General features: G+C 43.6%; 1 protein-coding gene across 4 annotated transcripts in view; it reads left to right on the forward strand.

The window, feature by feature from the left end:
* Positions 1-9,545, forward strand: part of LOC310689957 (uncharacterized protein) — a 621,685-nt gene extending 612,140 nt beyond the window's left edge. For all 4 annotated transcript variants that reach the window (XR_014517725.1, XR_014517726.1, XR_014517727.1 and 1 more), the window contains one exon: positions 9,536-9,545. The gene's annotated coding sequence lies outside the window, so the exon portion shown is untranslated. The remainder of the gene's footprint in view (positions 1-9,535) is intronic.
* Positions 9,546-20,012: the final 10,467 nt, after the last annotated feature.

Here is a 20,012-nt window from a genome sequence, read left to right on the forward strand (position 1 = left end):
GGACCAGTGGTCAGGGGTGATGGGAACTGTAGTCCAAAAAAATCTGGAGACCCAAGTTTGGGAAAATCTGCTCTAGATGTTAGAGTCCATTTCCCATTAGCACCAGCCAGCGTGGGCAATGATGAAGGATGATAGGAGTTTTGGTCCCAAAACAGCTGGAAAGCCAAAGGTTTCTCATCCCTAGTGTATGGCAGCACTTTGAACTGGGCCTGGCAGCTAATAGGAAGCCTGAGCAATTGTGCCAGAATTGGAATGAACTACTTCCTGCATCCTATCCTTATTAAAAGATGTACAAGCGCTTCACACCTGGTATGGCTGGCGAGAGTATAATGCCAAAGGAGAAATCTTTGTAATTTCTTCCAAAGGAAGATATGTTGTGGATCTTAGTGAAGGGTTGTTCGCGTTATCAGCCATCTTAAAATAACCCTCGAATAAAAGCCCTTTCACTCTTTTCAGTCTCTGATACAATCTGGTAGATGCTCTCCGAATTGAATGGCTCACAGTAGTTATTAATATAATCACTGGTGTGAGTGACCTGCAGGTTCCTGTCAGGGCAGCTCGCCCATTCATTTTCCTGTCTTCCATATTTTGGTTTCTTTCCTGGCTTCACAAATCTCACATTGTAGTTAATTCCTTGGATGCCACATACAAACTCAGTTATTAGATGTCTGGTGAGGGCTGATGAGTATTCGTTTATTGTGGCTCCTCCAGATGACATACAGTGGTACCTCGGGTTACATACGCTTCAGGTTACAGACTCCGCTAACCCAGAAATAGTGCTTCAGGTTAAGAACTTTGCTTCGGGATGAGGACAGAAATCGTGCTCTGGCGGCGTGGCGGCAGCAGGAGGCCCCATTAGCTAAAGTGGTGCTTCAGGTTAAGAACAGTTTCAGGTTAAGAACAGACCTCCAGAACGAATTAAGTATTTAACCCGAGGTACCACTGTATTTATTTGAGCATTCATTTTAATTTGTTTGCCCAAAGCCTACAAGGAGGTTAGATTGTATTTGGCTTTTATATTGTGCATTTGTTCCAATTTGTTTGTGGAGATGTTATACAACAATGAGCAACCGCAGGGTGTTTCTGTTAACCATTCATTCACCCCACACTTTTCAGTCCTTTCCCCCATGAATTTCCTAACCACTACAAGTTTGGGCTTCTTCTTTTTTTAAAGTGGATTTGTTGGGCACTTTAGCCCCCTTTAATTCTGCAAACCTACATTTCCAGTGCCTCTTGTATAATTTGAGTTAGCAATATATTTATCGTAATATTCAAATCAGATTAAGGGACATTGAAAAATGAAACATTGAGTCAGCTGTAAATAAAATTTGCTTCCCTAAGTTTTATGGTTTAAATACAACAGATAATGGGGTCACATATTTCAAAATTAATAATTCCAGTCCAGTGCAGGGCCTTTATTCTATCCCGACTGAACGTTTCCTCCTCAGCTTTTGTCAAGGGCAGATATTTAAACATCCTCAGAAATTATAGACATTGTGGATGTTTTTTGAATGTGCTGGACACAGGAGAACATATTCTTTTGTGTTGTCCATTGTACAACCAGCTATTCAAATGTGTGCTATCCCCATTTCTTGGTAGTCCAACATCACGGCACAATGAAAATATCAGATTCCATCTGTCTGACATTAACCCGGAAGTAACTGCAAGGATGGCTGAGTTTTAATCAACAGTATCTCTTAGAATGGTGAATGGCACTATTTAGCGGGAAGAAACTCCCATGAAAATCCTCGATATTACATATTTTTACATGGCTGTTTATTTGTATATATTTTAAAATGTTATATGGATTTTTTTGTTTTTGTTTTATTATTATTTTTATTGCATTTCTTTTTAATTACAAAGAAAGTATATATTAAACATTACATCCAAATCTTAGAACCGGAAAAGAAAAGAAAAAATACCAAACAAAAAACAAGCAAGAAATAAAAATAAAATAAAATAAAATTATAAAAAGAAAGTAAGAAGGAAAGAATTGGAAAAAGAGGAAAAGGAGAATTTTCAAAAAAATAAATAAATTGATCAAGTATACTAAATTATTCAAAGGATACAAACAGTGAATTGATTATTCTATACACCAAGTTACCAGAAAGAGATTACATTTGTACTCCTGATTTTCTTTCTTTCTTTCCAATCACTTCTGTTCCGGAAAACTAGCTTGAATCCCTTCTGTGTTGATTTCCCTCTATCTCTTTGCGGTTTCAATACTTTCCTTAAGTAGCGAGTGTTCTGTATTCATTTGTTAACATCAATTTATCCCATATAACTGTGAAAATAATCTGAGCACAACCAAGTATTATTTTTGGAACCATATTTTATCAGGTAGTTTTTGAAGCAATGCCATTCCTTTTTCACCTTATTGCCTGAGTGGTTTCTCATTAGGTCTGTCATTTTGGCTAGTCTGAGGTACTCGCACAACTTTAATTGCCACTCATCTTTTGCTGGTGTTAACTCACTTTTCCAATATTTCACTATTAGCACGCTGGCCGCTGTTGTCACGTAGAGAAACACTCTCTTATTTTCGTTTGGAATGCTTATTGTTAGAATGCCTAATAGGAAAGCTTCAGGTTTCTTTAAAAATGTGTATTTAGCATTCTTTTTAGTTCCTCATAGATCATGTCCCATTTTTTTTTAATATATGGATGTTTTATGATGGCCTATATTTGTAACGCCTAATAAAGGTTTGGCAAAGGAAGTACATTTCCAGTGCTTAAATCCCTCCCACAAAGACTGAAAGTCTGGAGTCAGCCTTGGAAGGCTTAAAACACGTCTGAGGCAGCCGCCTTGGGTGGCAGAATCCCAAAAGGCAGTGGTCCCATGGGTGCACTGGCCACCCCACCATTGGCAGACAAGCAATGGCAACTTCCAGTGATATCTCACCGGAACCTTCCACCGCCATTTTGTGGGCATCGCCACACAATCTAGGCAAGGGAAGGTAGGTGGTGGGGCAGCATCTTCACATTTTACCTCAGGTGGAGAAACAGGACGGGCCGCCTCGCTAAAGATATCCCCACTCACTTGAAATCCACCCTTCAACTAGCCAAGCCTTGCTGACCCAGTATTTATGACAGATTTGAATTTTCTTTTTCTTTTTCCCAGAACACTAAGCTCTTTTCGATTTTAGGGGTAGTTTAATTAAAAATTAAAATAGCTCAAGGTGTATGGACAAGCTGCTTGTAAAGCAATTCTGACAGATCGAAGGGCTGCAAGATGAAAATTATTGGGACTTTCAGAAAGAAATAAAAAGTGGAATGCTGAAGTCAGGTTCTTAAATTTCAGTTTTAATATACCTCAACAAAATGATCTTATTCCAGAGTTTGCCATGTATATGAAGTTCCCAGTGAAATACTGTAATTACTCTTACCTGTAACATTACATTTTTTTAAAGACTAGTGGCTGACGCTGCAGCTTGCATTGCTCACCAACCCCACCTACCCCCCCAACCCCACTTGCCAACCCCCCACCCTTTGCACACCACCCAACCCTCCCAGCCCTTTGGCTCCTTCGGCCACCAGACGTCCTCCAACAGGTCCTTCATCCTCATGGCTTCTTCAGCCCCCAACCACCACCCACTCTGTTGCCAATCCCCATCCCCCCACAGTTGACCCCAAACTCCCCCTCCCTCATCCCCTCACCAATCACTCCAGACCCATGATCCTGCTCCCAGTGCTACTTGCAGAGCCTGAGGTAATGGTGAGGTGAAGGTTTCTGCCCCTTCTCTCCACGCCGATGGCAGAAGGAACAGGGCACCAACACTGGGTGATAGACTTTCTCTTCTTGACTCTCCAGTACATTTCCAAGCGCATTTCAAAGTGTTGGTGCTGACCTTTAAAGCCCTAAATGGCCTTGGCGCAGTATTCCTGAAGGAGCGTCTCCACCCCATCGCTCAGCCCGGACACTGAGGTCCAGCGCTGAGGGCCTTCTGAGGGTTCCCTCACTGTGAGAAGTGAAGTTACAGGGAACCAGGCAGAGGGCCTTCTTGGTAGTGGCGCCTGCCCTGTGGAACGTCCTCCCATCAGATGTCAAGGAAATAAACAACTATCTAACTTTTAGAAGACATCTGAAGGCAGCCCTGTTTAGGAAAGTTTTAATGTTTGACCTTTTATTCTGTTTTTAATATCCTGTTGGAAGCCGCCCAAAGTGGCTGGGGAAAGCCAATCAGATGGGCAGGGAATAAGTAATAAATTCTTATTCTTATTCTCTATAAGCGGCAGCATCAGCATCTTGGAACTAGGATGAGTTATGAGGCGATTGGGGCAAACTGTGGGTGGGGGTGGTGACAACGATGAGAGGCCCTCTCTTAGCTGGGCTGCCCACTCATAGACAAAGAGTTCCCCTAAAAATGTGGTCCATGGACCACCAATGGTCCGCAAGCTTCATTCAGATGGTCCATGGTATGTTTGGGAAGGGCACTTTCAATCTGAATTCTATGGAATTGAAAATTTCACATGATAAAACAAAACATACAAAATTTAAGCAATAAACATACAATTAAAAGTCATACTGGATATATCACAGCACATTAAATTGCTACAACGGGGAGAAAAATCATGAAGTGGTCCACCGAATCCCTCATAAAGTTTGTGGCAATGGGGGCAGGGTGGGGGTTTTGAGAACCACTGATCTATAACTAATGAAAATACCCAAGGATTATCTTGACTTGAGATCCTGCAGTACAACCAACTACATAATGTTTTCAATTACTTCCCACAGCAGCTTTAAGACAGGTAATTTTATATGCACTTTGCTTTTCTGTGTTACGTGTTTATGTAGCCAGCAATCTCATTTTTGAGCAATTGAGTAGTAAACGCCAGAACTAGAAATGGTACCTCAGAATCGACCATCCAAGGTGGACCAGCGATCCCTAAGAGGAAGCCCGGTTTACAGCATCCTTTCTTTATGCCTGCAAGCCTTCTGAGAATGCATTCTTAAGACGGATGAACACAACTGACTTCAATGCATATAATGCCTTTCCATTTGCAAACAACCTCTAGGATTTAGAAACGCCATCAGTCACCAGCTTATACGGCGTATTCTTTTTGATTTGTGTGCGTGACAATCTGCCAAAGAGATTTCTCCGTGGAGAAAGAGTGAGGTGTTCCGTGAAGGCTGGCTTTCTGCTTTATCCAGTTACTGCGTGTATAAGTGCAGTTTTTTATTTTTAAATGCCTGTCAAGGAAAGCTCCAGCCTGCCTTGTGCTACTACACGCGTCCTTTGATTTGCAGCTCGTTCTGCTGATATCTTTGCTCACTCCACACTGAAGAAACAAACAGGCTGCTTTGTTAAACAGCATTAGAGAAAGGTCATTGTTTAATTGAAATAAAATATGGGCCCAGGGCGGTGGCCATCGGCACAGTCGCACCAGGGGAGCAGGCAATTTCTTTCATGCTCGCTGTGACTATTTTAGTATTCTCCTCCTGAGCAGTTATCAATGAGTTCTTGCTGCTTGTTTCCAACTTGGCTAGTTTTTGGATGAACAAAATCCACTGTTAGGTCAGATAACCTCACGGTTCTATGACTCTGGTTGCAAAACATGCACTTTCCTTGTTGTTGTTGTTTAGTCATTTAGTCGTGTCCGACTCTTCGTGACCCCATGGACCAGAGCACGCCAGGCACTTCGGTCTTCGTCTGCCTCCCGCAGTTTGGTCAAACTCATGCTGGTAGCTTCGAGAACACTATCCAACCATCTCATCCTCTGTCATCCCCTTCTCCTTGTGCCCTCCATATTTCCCAACATCAGGGTCTTTTCCAGGGAGTCTTCTCTTCTCATGAGGTGGCCAAAGTATTGGAGCCTCAGCTTCACGATCTGTCCTTGCCTTTGTTGGCAAGGTGATGTCTCTGCTTTTTAAGATGCTGTCTAGGTTGGTCATTGCTTTTCTCCCAAGAAGCAGGCGTCTTTTAATTTCATGGCTGCTGTCACCATCTGCAGTGATCATGGAGCCCAAGAAAGTAAAATCTCTCACTGCCTCCATTTCTTCCCCTTCTATTTGCCAGGAGGTGATGGGACCAGTGGCCATGATCTTCGTTTTTTTGATGTTGAGCTTGAGACCATATTTTGCGCTCTCCTCTTTCACCCTCAATAAAAGGTTCTTTAATTCCTCCTCACTTTCTGCCATCAAGGTTGTGTCATCTGCAAATCTGAGGTTGTTGATATTTCCTTAGTTCGCTAGAAACAAACGGCATACAAGTAAATATGTTGCTTGATGTCCTGCTGCATTAAGCTTCGTCTGAGCCTGAAAAAAATTGACTCTCTTGTGCTTTTCCCCTGCTGTTCGCTCTGGCAGCCATGAAGGAGCCTGGCCTGGGTTCAGGTTTCTGTTTATTAAATCATAATCATGATAATGATTCCCTTTTGAAAAACCTGTTACAAATTAAAATCAGAATAGATTTCCTTTGCTGCGCTGCTAAGCCTCAGCTATTGCAGTATTGACAGAGTGCAGTGAAAACAGCGCAGCAGTAAATTAGTCCCATTTGCTTTCAAGCTGCCTAACGTAGCTCGCTTCTGGGGTAAACAAAGCTTGGAAAGATACCTTCAGTGGAGTTTAGAATCCAGTGACTGCCAACATCACCAACCATGCAATGCAGAATAAAGTGCATTCTTGAGTATGCATAAAGAGACTACAGGCAAAAAGCTGTGTTCTCCTCTTCTGCTGGCCCCCTGCTACATATGTGGGGAGGGAATTGTGCAGACCTGCTTTCTCTTCCCAGAAAGGCCTTCCAGTGTACAGTGGTACCTCAGGTTAAGTACTTAATTCGTTCCGGAGGTCCCTACTTAACTTGAAACTGTTCTTAACCTGAAGCACCACTTTAGCTAATGGGGCCTCCTGCTGCTGCTGTGCCATTTCTGTTCTCATCCTGAAGCAAAGTTCTTAACCTGAAGCACTATTTCTGGGTTAGCGGAGTCTGTAACCTGAAGCGTATGTAACCTGAAGCGTATGTAACCCGAGGTACCACTGTATATCTGGAGAAAGCAGACTGTGATCTATACAACAGTCTGTAAGCCATCAAACTGGAGAACCAGGGTAATCACATTTTTAATGCTTCCTGCGGAAGAAGCATATGCAAACAGCAGGAAGGACAACAGAGAATAAACTGGGCTGGACCATCTCTCCCTAACACACATTTTTTTATTTGCAGTGAACTCGTTTTCAGGTGGGTGTTGATTCAAAACTGCCTCCATCCCACCCTTGACACCTCCTGTAGGGTTAAATGGCACAATCCACTCTATGGTCTTAGGATTCTTGCAACCTCATTCTTTTCTTTTTCTTTTAAACTCCCCCCCCCCATTTTATAATGAAATGAGTCTATCCTGTTTTCTCAGTTAAAATCACCCCAAGGTGTTATTTGTACAGCTAAGCAAAATCCCACGTACCTGTATGGATTCCTCCATGGGCAAACAACAGTTTCTGGGGAAATTTTAATCAGGAAAATGGAATGTGCGGGAACAAATTAGCCCCCACAATTCAATTTTGGAAGCCACTGCTGCTTTGGAAGCTATTTATTTTAATAACCATGGGAAATCTGGCACCACACCTAGTTTGGCTTTTGGTAACATCCAAAATATCACCAAAAAGTCTCATCTAGACTGCCCGACTCATGTCTCCTCACTTCTTTCTGTTCAAACAAACTATACTTTTAAAGTAAATTCTCCACCTTCCAGTTCCATGATTTTTGATAGAACATCATGTCTTCTATGCAATGTCTTTTTGAGACCTGGTATGCAAAATAGCTCCTTAGTCGTTCCAGAGATAAGGATCATAATTGTCTGCTCACCTTAGAGAAACAAAATTATATAGTATGACCAGTTGAGTGGAATGAGTAAGGTGAAGAATTTTGCTTGACTAAAATTAGAAAAATCTATGGCCTCTGTTATCAACAGGATGAATATAAATAAAAGTATTCAAATTGTTCTAATTGGAGGTGTTTTTGAATTGGATTTCATACCTTTTCTCTTCTAACAACAAATTTATGGACAGCAACATCTTCCATTAGCGGCATTAGTTTTTACAAAGATGACAGCATAATAAAATGTTTCCCACCCATTTTTTCTTTCCCTTTTCTCTGCTGAGTTCATTCTTTAGTTCCTATTGCTATTGGATCAGTTTGTCTAGACCACAGGAAGCAACAAAAACAAAATTACAATAAGAACAGAAGATAAAGACTCGCTTATCACAAAAAACCACTTTTCTCATTATTCTTTTCTCTCTGTTGGCTAAAAGAAATTCTGTCCCCAATTTGAGCAATAGTCAGGGTTCAGTGCAGAGACAGTACTGGATATATACAGCACTGAAGCAAAGTAATACAGTAAATCTGCAACTATCTCTTACCACAAATACAGAATCGTCAACAATAAGTTTCTTTTTTCCTGCTAGGGTATCCAGAACAAATACATTCTCCAGTGATGTGGAGCCTGTGACCATTGAGATATTGTTGGATTCTAGCTTTCACCAGCCCCAGCCAGCATGGCCAATGGTCAGGGATGATGAGAGTTAACATAGGAAATTGCTTTATACCAAAGGCGCCTACAAACAGGTGTATTATTGCTGTTGCGTGCAACAACAAGTGTTTTACACTTCCCGTGTAGATTTACTGGACCATGAGCTCCTCTTCCTGCTACATAAATGTTCACCAATACTCCTGCGTTGTTGACGCTGCCTCCTTTGGCTATCCCAAACCATGGTTTCCATCCCTGCCATCTTCCCACTATTCTTTCAAACAGCAGAAGTTAGTTTCGCGATGATGCTATGCCGCCACAATGGAGGCAGATTTAGGGCGGTGTGCCCTATATGGGGAGAGGCAGTCCTTGGGATATTGTGCTTTCCTGAGCTTTTTGTTTTGGTCACAAAATTAAGCAGAACACTAGGGGGAGAAAAGCCGTTAGTGAGGCAGGGTCTCGTTTGTGGATTAAATTTCTCGTTACTGCCAATTTCTCATTGCTGTTAGATAACTTCACTGAGCTAAGATTAACATTTGTTCAGAGAAAGACATATAGCCTTAGACATGTAGCATTAGGGAGATTAGCTTACGCATTTATATTTGATATATGCATATTTTTGTCAAAGGAGCTAAATACTGTAGTCATTCGATTAAAAATATAGGAGAGAATTTATAGAAGGACATAGTTTGAGCACTGTTCCCATGGCAACGACATCGCTGGAAACTAACTTGCGCATGGTAAGAAAAACAGTTTTCAAGTCAGATAGTCAAACACACCTAAACTGGGTTAGATCAGGGAAGCCAGTGTGGTGATCTACCCCTGTATTAGATGATAGGTAAAGGTAAAGGGACCCCTGACCATTAGGTCTAGTCATGGCCAACTCTGGGGTTGTGGCACTCATCTTGCTTTATTGGCCGAGGGAGCCGGCGTATAGCTTCCGGGTCATGTGGCCAGCATGACAAAGCCACTTCTGGCAAACCAGAGCAGCACACAGAAATGCCGTTTACTTTCCCGCTGGAGCGGTACCTATTTATCTACTTGCACTTTGACGTGCTTTCGAACTGTTAGGTTGGCAGGAGCTGGAACTGAGCAACGGGAGCTCACCCCGTCGCGGGGATTCAAACTGCCGACCTTCTGATCAGCAAGTCCTAGGCTCCGTGGTTTAACCCACAGCGCCACCCACATCCCTCTTAGATTATAGGACAGGACAAATAATTTGTTAAAGGTATATCTCATCTTTCTTCCACCATGGAATCAAGGTAACATATGTTTCCTAATCAGGCACTAACTAGACCCAGACCTCTGTTGCTTCAGCGAGGGCGCTAACATCACTTGTGCCCATCAGACTCTGTCGTGTTAGCAGAATCATAGAGCGATTACAATGACTTAACCCACCCCTCTCCTGCTAAGGCCTGGGGTCTTCGCTTCTAAGTTCTCCGGTGCTGTGCTGGACTCATTGTTCTGGGAAAGGTCACAGTACTCTCTTAGCTGTAAAGCCAGCGAGTGGAATGGCTCGGAACACAGCTGTAATTATTAGGAGACAGATGATATATGGGAGACAGATGAAAAGTGGGAGGACGTGTGCTGCCTCATTCCTCTCGTAATTTTGGCAGCTTTGTAGTCACTACAGATCCGTTCGGCTTTCTTGGGATCACTTCTGCTGGTTGTTCATCTGCTTTGAAATGTCTTGAAAATGGCGGTACTGATGGTGGGCCCCTCATGTCAGTTTCTATTGCATTAAAAAAACAAAACAAAACCCTTATGATTTCAAAATTATAGACCTTTCTTAGTTTGTATATGTTATTCAGAAGTCCCTTTCTGGGTATCTCTCTCTCTCTTGACAAGGTAATAATCATAAATAAATAAGAATAAAAATATGCACGCCACCGCCAAGACCATTCCATTGTAACTATCCAACCTCCCAAAATTTCAACACCTCTTGCGATAGTTTGTCCCCTTTCCATTTTAACAGTACAAATTCTAAAAACACCCTCCATATTTCCTCAAAATCATTTCTCTTGCATATTCCCCGTCTTACCTTAATGACACATGTTAATTTATCATTAATAGCTATATCCCACACCTCTTTATGCCATTCTTCCAATTTATATTCCTCTTCCCCCTTCCATTTCCTAGCTATAATAATTTGTGCAGCTGTCAATAAATTTGTGAGCAAGTCATTCATAGCCCGTGAACCTTCCACCCCATCGTAAATTGATAATAATGCTACCTCTGGACTTTCGGACAGCTTTATTCCATTGGTATCTCTTTGGTCAGGTGGATGGCAACAGAGAACAGAATCTTTTCAGTGATGGTACTCTGCCATTGGAATGTACTTTCCAGGAAGACTTATCAGTCCATCCTGAGAGCACCGATGCTGAAGGGCAAGATTAAAAAATAAGCAAACTAAAACCAATGGATTAAGAAATAGTCAATGTAGACCCACTGAAACCAATGGACTTAAATGGCTCAGCACTGCAATATCTGAAGGATCGCCTCTCCCCATATAAACTGTCCCGGACATTCATCCTCTAAGGCCCTTCTTCATGTTCCTTCTCCGCGTGAAGTCTGGAGGGTGGCAACACGAGAACGGGCCTTCTCTGTGGTGGCTCCCTGTTTGTAGAATGCTCTCCCCAGGGAGGTTCGCCTGGGGATAATAATACTGACCTACCATAACGGGGGGGGGGATGCGGGTGGTGCTGTGGGTTAAACCACAGAGCCTAGGACTTGCCAATCAGAAGGTTGGTGGTTCGAATCCCCGCGACAGGGTGAGCTCCCATTGCTCAGTCCCTGCTCCTGCCAACCTAGCAGTTCGAAAGCACATCAAAGTGCAAGTAGATAAAAAGGTACCGCTCCAGTGGGAAGGTAAATGGCATTTCCGTGTGCTGCTCTGGTTCGCCTGAAGCGGCTTAGTCATGCTGGCCACATGACCCGGAAGCTGTACACTGGCTCCCTCGGCCAATAAAGCAAGATGAGCGCTGCAACCCCAGAGTCGGCCACGACTGGACCTAATGGTCAGGGGTCCCTTTACCTTTACCTTTACCTTACCATACAGGGTTGTTGTAAAAACCACCCTGATGATGTATATTAAATGACCAGCTGATTCCTAATAGTGAGAGACCTTAGTGGGACAAATTTGAGTGTGTATCTCCTTGCAGTCAGCCTTTGACAAGACCTCTAATAAAATAAGGATATTAAATACGTCAAGTATAATACAGTCATTATAGTGTAACAGATGCTGGTGGACTGCTTTTAGAGTTTCACATAATGCAGGGATTTATCCTGGGACACATACATTCAAAGAATGATCCTCAAGTATTTTATTTGCTTCTCTTGCAGAATAGAATAGCTGAGGAATACAACTTAATGATTCGACACATAGATTCTATTGACAGGGAGCTGCAGTAAATTCTCAGCCTTTGGGGAGACATGCATCATTGAGATAAGCAATGATTTGTAATCTGTGTGGGTGAATGGAGGAGTGGAAAAAAAGAAAAGGGCCACCCGTCAGAGGGATGCACTATTAGTCTATAAAAACATACACATATAACTGTAACGTCTCTTTTATATTTCACTGTGTACATCATTTAGAATCACTTACACGAATAGCAAACCCAGGTGCCAAGTTATACCAGTTACATCGCCAACACTGAATCAGTAAAAAAAAACAACCACACACAGACAAGAGGGAAGGGTTAGCATGCTCAGGGAAACCTCAAAATTTGCAGGGGAAGAAGAAAAAAATTATTCAGGAAAAAAACCCTTAATGGGGCAAAAAAAACCCCTGTAAAACTACCCAAGTGAGGACTAAACACAGAACACTGAGTATATTGGGGTGTGGCAAACAGAAAACAGGGGAGAAGGGGGAATGGATAGAATATCCTGAAAGAAAGCATATCTGGCTGGAGCACTGAGAAACCCATACTGCAATAATAAAAAAATTCCTTCCAGTAGCACCTCAAAGACCAACTAAGTTAATTCTTGGTATGAGCTTTCGTGTGCATGCACACTTCTTCAGATACATTGAAACAGAAGTTGCCAGATCCTTCTATATAGTGAGAAGGTGGGGAGGGGTATTACTCAGAAGGGTGGTGGGAATGGGAGATTGGCAGATGGCTGAGATGAGCCTGTTGACGACTCTTAACTATGGCACTTTTGACTATGGCAGACCAACACGGCTACCTATCTGTAACTGGAACCATACTGCAATGTTTTGCTGCAGGCTCCAGAAATAATCTGAATGCAAAGGCCTTTCCCAGTGTGTCCATACCGTTTTAGTTTAGTTTTTGTTTTTATATGTGTGTGTATGTATTACTTCCTTCCATCATTTGTTTTTAACATTCCAGCTTAGAAGTTCACCAGTTGGATATCAAACATGGCAAGGGGCTATAAACTACGGCTATATGATTAGGCCATCTGAAAAGGCTTCTCTGTCCACCGTGACTGTCATGGAAGGCTGAGAGGATGCACCAGTCAGGAACCTAGACAAGAACTTTATTGACTCCCTAAAATGAGAACAGAACAGTCACAGGAAACTCCTGACTCTTCTCAGATACAACGAAGTCCGGTGCCAGTTAACGAGAGGAAGAGCTTCAGCTAACTTTCCCACATATAGAGGTTATTTGACTCCAACTGTCCATTACTCCTGACCATTGGCTGAGGATAATGGGAGTTGTAGTCCAACATCTGGAGAACCACCCTGGGATTTAGAACCAGCACCTCTGTATTGGTCTTGCTTATTGTGTCATGTTCTTTTAAAGTTGTGGCTTATTGCTACCCATCTGTTTCCTTCTTTCCCCCATCCTGCGATGACCAGCCCATGAACGTTAACACCAGAATTGCTATATAAAGCTTAGGAAGAAATGTAGTTACTTTTACACAAGAGTTCTTTCAAATTGGGCATGTTTTTATTAAGTCTTTTGTGGCTTGGTATGTTAATATGAAGGTCAAGCACAAGAGCAATGAAGCCTCGAATTAAAAATATTCAGTACTGGTTAAGTTTTTTGAGGCCTCTTGGGCAAGATGCTCTCAATGGCTGCTTTCTAGGTGCCCATCACCTCTTCTTCCCAGCTGCTCATTCACTTGCTTGTCCCTTTGTGCCTAATCCATGCCATCTTAAAGAGGAGAAGACAAGGCATGTGAAGGTTGCTGCTCCTTCTCCTTGCTCCTCCCAGTACTTCCTTGCAGTGGCGTAGCGTGGGGGTGCAGGGGGGGCCGGCCGCACCGGGCGCAACATCTGGGGGTTAGGGTTAGGGGGCGCAAATCCACGGGTTAGGGGGCGCAAATTACTTGCCTTGCCCCGGGTGCTGACAACCCACGCTACGCCACTGCTTCCTTGGCTAGAGAAAGAGCAGTAAAAGCAGGGGCCAGGAGACTCTTGGAATCAGCAATGTGGGCCATGGACTTAGCAAGCAAGCGCCCAGTGATTCCCTTGAATCACTGAATCCCTTGATTTTTCTATTGCAGTGCCTTTAGTTTTCCAACTAAGAGAACATCAGTGTTTTGTTTTTGGTGGCAACGGGTTACTATAAGTTGGGTGTCAGTTATTCCTTCTTCTGAGGGTTGTTTTTTTTAAAACCAAACTCAAACAACTTGGGTGCAATTCTGAGTGCAGGAAGAGAAACCGCTTAAGCATTTTGCCTCCAGGTATTTTTCTGTTCAAGATTACCCTTCCCAATCTGTTTTGTTGTTGTTTTTTCATCTTGCAGGGGGAAACCCACAGAGAAGCTGCAGGGATCCTGTGTTTTTCCATCTGTGGATTAAAAAGTTCCTTGGAGCGGGTGGTTTTGAGCTGAAAAATTCCAATAGGCAAAGAATCAGAGCTCCTTCTCTCCATAGCCTTCCTACTTTCAGATTAGCAGCCTGCCTAGGCTTACTTTGAATCTTTAAAAAAATGCATAGAAAAGGCTATTGAGGCTATTGAGCCTATCAAACTAGTTCCTAAAGTGAACCACTTTATGGTTTTGATGATGGAAACAGAGAACTATGTTTAATCTATGGCCTACCTGAAAGGTAGCTTCTAATTAGATGGCGTGTATTGGTAGAAGCTTTTAAAAATTATTCTTAAAGCTGATTTTACTGCTTGCTTGCTTTTTTTCACATAGAGGTTGTTTGTTATGGGTTATTCTGCAGTGCCTACTGGGAGACTTCCTCACATTCAGTTTTTGCTGAATTCCAAATAGACTCCCAGGGGAGATGTTGAAGAGGCCCTGTTGCTTGAAGCAATCAAATCATTTGACAAGAAGCATTGCCAAGTACCCTGTAGGCAACAGCCCTGTGCTAGCCGGGGAGCAAGAGCTGATCTGTTGGCTTTTTTCCTCCCATTGCTTGTTTCTGAAATTTCGGAAGACAGATTTGCATGAATAACGCATAAGGGGAGAAATAGCAAGTAAGTGCCTTGCTGTTGTGATACATTTTCTTTCCAACAGAATTCAATGCCATGGGCTCACGTTCAAGAAAAACTGTCAGCACTATAAGACAAAGGAGAAGGCAAGCGGGATTAGCAACAAAATGTGTTCAGCAGTGGTGTGCAGTCCGTGAACTAGGGGGACTAAGCTAGTCCCCTAAATGTTTCCCTGGTGCCTCTTTCTCGCAGCCCAGGAAGCTTCTGCCCAACTTAGGAAGGGGGGAGCAATACTAGGATGGGTCCAAAAGCCCTCACGACATCACACGTGCTTCTCCATCCCCCAAAGGTTTGGACTTGGACTTGATATCCTGCCTTTCACTCCCCTTAAGGAGTCTCAAAGCGGCTAACAGTCTCCTTTCCCTTCCTTCCCCACAACAAACACTCTGTGAGGTGAGTGGGGCTGAGAGACTTCAGAGAAGTGTGACCGGCCCAAGGTCACCCAGCAGCTGAATGTGGAGAAGTGGGGATGCGAACCCGGTTCACCAGATTACAAGTCTATCACTCTTAACTACTACATCATGCTGGTGCCTCTGGCCCCAACTGTTCCCCTATGAAAAATTTCACTGCGCACCACTAGTGTGGAGTGCTCCACTTTGGGATGCCATCCATCCAGGTAGGCAGGCCCTCTTTGAGGACACTCCATTCCATTCCATTCCCCCCTCTCCGCTTTTCCATTTCCCTCTTCCAGCTGTGGCTCACCAGGTGGGGCTGAGGAGCTACTCTGCTAACTTCCCAGCAAGTGGGTCACTTTTTCTTATTGGGAGGAGCAGGGGACGAGGCAGTCCAATATGGTTCAAATGCACTTGCAGGAGCATCCAGTTGGCTCTGCTGTTGCTTTTGCGCTGCGCCTCACCCTTCTCTCTCCTGGTAAGAAACAGTCACCCACCTGCTGGGAAGCTATTGTAGTGGTTTTGCCTCAGACAGCAAGCTGCTTATGTCCAGCATTCAGTGGCTACTGAGCATGCCCAGTATGGACTGATTTTGGGGGCCCTGCAACTCTTTTGCTGTAATTTTGCAAAGCCTTGCAGTTTCCCCAAGTCTGTTGATGCCTCCCTCTTGTGTGTGGGAGCTATTTTGGCTACATAATGATCTGCACTCTGAGAGCTGAGTTCACTCTTAGTATATATGATGTTCACAGAGAACGAGCCATTTTACACACTACAGAGAATGAGGTGCTAAATGGAGGTGATGGTATGCTCTGAATTTTACCACTCCAGACTGCAAGTAGGTGGTCATATTTTTAAATGCCCCTCTACTTTAAAATCTCTCAGATGTCTGAAGTGGTAAGAATTTTTCCTGTGTGAGTGGTAAAAAAATTTCCCGTGTGAGTCCGCATTATAGAGAAAGACCAGTCACTGATCTCCCAACACCTTTTTGTGAACTAAGAACGGATATGCATGTGGCCTAATTTAAAGGAAAGCCAACACGTGTTCTGAAGGAATTTAACCCCGTTTCCAGGTATAAATCTGCCCCCACTCAAGCTGCTATTTGCTCAAAGGTGGAAAACACCTTGAATTATCACTGCCCCCACTTTCAGGGAGCATTGTTGAGTATGCACCTGGTTTAGATTGGAAGTGGGAAAGGATTAAACCATTTTGCTTTTCTGATCAAATTAGCACCCCAGGACTGCATTTAGTATAAATAAAAACAATGAGAGATCACTCATTGATCTCCTCTCATAGCAAGTAGTTTAGCCCTTGCACTAGTGGTACAGGAGTCTGTTTGCCAGTGGTACATTAATTTGTACCCACTCCACCAGACCTCTGTGAGATGCTTCTGACGACATGGGAGGAGCCTATGTTTCAATTTCTCCTCAAGGCTAGTGTTGCCTATTCATTCAAATCAGTGGTGTGTAGTCAGTGGACCAGGGGGACTAGGTTCGTCCCATAAATGTTCCCCTAGCACCCCCTTCCCAAAGCTCAGGAAGCTTCTGCCCTGCTTATGGAGGGAGGTGTGATGTTCACTTGTGCGACGGTCCTCCATAATCACCATCACACGCTGGTGCCTCTGACTCTAACTGTTTGCCTATGAAAATCACTTCACACCACTGATTCAACTTGCCCTCTCTAGCTTTCTCCTTCTCTCTCTCGGCCAAACTTGACCATAAAGAGGGCAAGATGAGGCCATTTCCCCCCTCAATGAAATATCAGTGGCATAGTGTGTACCAAGAACCGCTGAGCTTGTCCAAAGCTACTGAAATCATGGGATTCGGTGTAACAGAAATATTTCCCAAGCCGAGCTCATAGAAATTGGAAGTCGTACATTCCAACCTGCGAGACTCCAACAGGTACATAATTCGCACACTTTTAACTTCAGGATTTGAGAAAATTATTTTAGTACACCATTCCTAGAACGGAACTTGGGTTATGTTCACATTACGACTTACTGTGACTCCAGCATGCTTCCTACCACTGGGTTTTTTTAAAGTCAGGTTCACACAACATTAGCCACAATCCTTTAGCTTTTAGAGAAATACTCTACTTTGATGTGCTTTTTCTCAAACCAGTTTCAATGTGATTTGAAAATGGAAGCCGTGGTTTTGTTGTGGTGTGGGCAGTTCATGCAGAGCCAGTGTGGTGTAGTGGTTAAGAGCGGTAGTCTCGTAATCTGGTGAACCGGGTTCGCTTCCCCGCTCCTCCACATGCAGCTGCTGGGTGACCTTGGGCCAGTCACACTTCTCTGAAGTCTCTCAGCCTCACTCACCTCACAGCGTGTTTGTTGTGGGGGAGGAAGGGAAAGGAGAATGTTAGCTGCTTTGAGGCTCCTTCAGGTAGTGATAAAGAGGGATATCACATCCAAACTCTTCTTTTTTTGCGCATGCACAGATGATGGTGCATGCACAGATGAATGTTTCACTGAATTGGAGGCATCGGGTGAAGCCTCTGGTGTGAACAGCAGTGGAAGAAAGCAACTTGGAAAGGCAGCAAAGGAAATCGACCTCACAGCTTTTCAAGCTGCCAATGTGAACATACACTTGGCTAGTTTTTTTTCTCAGCTGAATAGCAGCAGCGCAAGATTTGGCTGCTAGAACGATACACTCGGGGCTAGTTCAAAGATACAGAAATTGTTCGCTAACATTTTAGGGGGAAACAATGCATTCCGAATAGCAGATTTTTGCTATACCGCTTCCATCCACTTTATTCTGCTGTTATTTATAAAAAAATCTAATTTATGTACTAATACATAAGTACAAGTGCTCACGACCCCTTGTCAGACAATAAATTAAGGGGAAAGTAATTCCAAATTGAAAATTAATTCATTCAAAAATAGGCATGCATGTGCATGTTTGTAGGCTGTTACGGTTTCTTCAGAAAGCTTGCAGTGCAGAAGGCGAAAGCATTTTTTCATTCAAGTGACTGTCGCTACTTCTCCTAAACTTTGCTTAAGGCTCCTCTTTTATTTCACTAGATTCCACTAGGATAAAAATATAATAGTTCACACCCTGGTATGCACTCTGTAATGAAAAAGGAGTTCATATTCTATAAATATAATTCATGTGCCAGGACAAATCAGTTGTATTCTTACAAACAGCCCTCTAAAGGCATGCAATATATCCCCAGTTTATTGTGCTTTTCACAACAGTGGGATCATAACTCAGAAAATGCGCTCCGGCATTAATGCTAAATATGAATATTTTGACCCCGCACAGCAGCCACCTGCTGCCTGTATATAGGAATGGATTAATAATGATCAATCCTGCTGCCCGTCTCTTAAGATCAAATCATTAAGTCCTCACCCAGAGAATATTCCTGTTGAACACTATTGTGCTTCCAGAGTGAATAATAAATCGGACAGTACATTCTTGTGATTTATTTATTTAATTGTTTGGGACAAGCTATATGTGGGAGGCCGGGATCAAGAATGAATACTCCCCCGTCGCAGCTAAAAAAATGTCCCTGCACGTGGATGCCGCAGAGAAGGGCTTCAGAGTAGCCTCTCGCCCGATATATTAGTTTTCTATTTGCAAGGGAGTCATTTGGTATGAAGGAGCATTAACTCATGCAACCTATTACCTGTCGCTTGAAGTAATACAGTCCAGGAACAGGTTTAACCACCTCTTCTACTGTGTATGTGAGAGGGGGGGGCTTTGTTGCTTTCATGTGTTAGAACATGAACAAGAAGAAAACTTCACGTGTGTGGAGGAGAAAACCAAATCAAGTCTGCGATGGCACACCTAGCCAGCACTAACCTTCATTAGAAGGAAATTCCATGATAATGACCAGCAAATAACACACAGGGCATATACATAGTAGCAAGTCCACAACACAGTGGTGCAGTAGCGTAGCGTGGGTTGTCAGCACCCGGGGCAAGGCAAGTAATTTGCGCTCCCTAACCCGTGGATTTGCACCCCCTAACCCGTGGATTTGTGCCCCCTAACCCTAACCCCCAGATGTTGCGCCCGGTGCGGCCGGCCCCCCCTGCACCCCCCACGCTACGCCACTGCAGTGGTGTAGCATGGGTTGCCTGTGCCCGGGGCCACGCGGGGGTAAGGGAAACGGACAGAGTACATATGCACATTCAGCTGCCTAATGGCATCTATGTCACCCAGGAGATCACAGCCACAGAAATAAGAAGAGTCGTTCCATTGTCTGAAAAGGCCACTCCCTGGTTCGCATGGAGAAGTCATTTTCAACGCAGCCCAGTGACCGAAGCACACAGCTGTATTGAGGCAGCACCGGGTGTTGGAATTTGGTGCCCCTAACAATTTTGTGGCAAGGGCAACCAACCCTGTGCTTCTACCACCACCACCACCACCATGCTAGGCCACTGCCACAGCAAACACAATCCAGCTTAAATCAATGTGTTTCTGCAGGGCTGGCACAAGACCCCACCCATTCCAGATGCAAAAACTGACTGCATTGGCAGTTGAATCTTACGCCGACAATAAGAATTGGGCAACAGCATCTAGCTGAAGGGAATTGCTAGTTTAGGAGGTACTGTGTAGTCAAAGAGAATGGCCGGATTTGTGTGTGTGTGTGTGTGTGTGTGTGTGTGTGTGTGTGTGTGTGTAAGAATGCACACATAGCAAAGAGGCAGCTGCCTTACTCTGTTGAATAGTATGGTCAACACTGTGTTAATGCATGCCGAACGCAGGCCACATTTACACTATACTGTACAGTGGTACCTCGGGTTAAGTACTTAATTCGTTC

The sequence above is a fragment of the Podarcis liolepis genome, assembly GCF_965112155.1.
Source record: "Podarcis liolepis genome assembly, chromosome: 12".
In the NCBI taxonomy this organism is placed as follows: Eukaryota; Metazoa; Chordata; class Lepidosauria; order Squamata; family Lacertidae; genus Podarcis; species Podarcis liolepis.